We start from the raw sequence: 515 nt of genomic DNA, 5'->3' as shown, positions 1-515 counted from the left end.
GGTCCCTGTTGCACATCTCCACGGAGTAGCAAGGTTATAACTGGGTGCAAAATCTCAGGAGTAAGTGGCAAGATATTTGAGGATAGCTGGCATGAAAATTGCATATGGGTGGAGATTAGAGACTGCTGAACAGGGAACGAAGAGCAGAGATGAGACCTGTGATGCTGACCTCTGCCTAAAAGGCTAAATCAGAAAGGACCTTATAAGTTAAGGAAAGAAAGAAAGGAAGGAAGGAAGGAAGGAAGGAAGGAAGGAAGGAAGGAAGGAAGGAAGGAAGGAAAGAAAGGAAGGAAGGAAAGAAGGAAGGAAGGAAGGAAGGAAGGAGAGAAAGAAAGAAAGGGAAGGGAAGGGAAGAGAATTGAGAGTAGGAAGAAACTTTCAGTGGGAATGGATATGTTTATTGGAGAAATCATGGTGATGGTTTCATGGGTGCATACTTACCTCAAACTCATCAAGTTGTATACATTAAATATTTATCTCTTTCCATATGTCAATGTCAATCATATCTCAATAAA

This window comes from Rhinopithecus bieti, unplaced genomic scaffold, assembly GCF_001698545.2.
Source record: "Rhinopithecus bieti isolate Rb0 unplaced genomic scaffold, ASM169854v2 scaffold_13857, whole genome shotgun sequence".
Taxonomy (NCBI): domain Eukaryota; kingdom Metazoa; phylum Chordata; class Mammalia; order Primates; family Cercopithecidae; genus Rhinopithecus; species Rhinopithecus bieti.
Note: the sequence above shows the minus strand (reverse complement) of the source record.